The sequence below is a fragment of the Buceros rhinoceros genome, unplaced genomic scaffold (genome assembly GCF_000710305.1).
Source record: "Buceros rhinoceros silvestris isolate BGI_N320 unplaced genomic scaffold, ASM71030v1 scaffold1361, whole genome shotgun sequence".
In the NCBI taxonomy this organism is placed as follows: Eukaryota; Metazoa; Chordata; class Aves; order Bucerotiformes; family Bucerotidae; genus Buceros; species Buceros rhinoceros.
Window position 1 is genome coordinate 20882 of NW_010395715.1, and position 324 is coordinate 21205.

Below are 324 nucleotides of genomic sequence, written 5' to 3' on the forward strand. Positions count from 1 at the left end.
AAATTTCTGGCCTCCCTTGAAAGGGTCACTGTCATTTTTCTAAAAGTGGGAAAAAAAAAAAAAAAAAGACGACATCATCAAATAGTGAAAGAAATTTGGTGTAGTTCATCTGAATTTTCTATCAAAAAAAAGTAATAAAGTGGAGAGTTCTACTAGGTAACGAGGCAGTTAAGAAGCGTTGCATTTTTGTGAGGACAAAAAGCACATATGCGGACTTTAGAAGAAGGTTCAGCCTGGTGATGTGCATGGGAAATGCCACTGGCTCCCTGATGAAGCAGGCATTAGCCCTAGAAGAACAAAGGGTCTCCATTCCCCCCGTTTAAC

The 324-nt window shown here is 39.8% G+C and overlaps 1 protein-coding gene across 1 annotated transcript in view; it reads right to left on the reverse strand.

Annotated features, from left to right (window-relative positions):
• Window positions 1-324, reverse strand: part of CHD1L (chromodomain helicase DNA binding protein 1-like) — a 22748-nt gene that overhangs the window by 13894 nt on the left and 8530 nt on the right. The gene's annotated exons all lie outside the window — the stretch shown is intronic.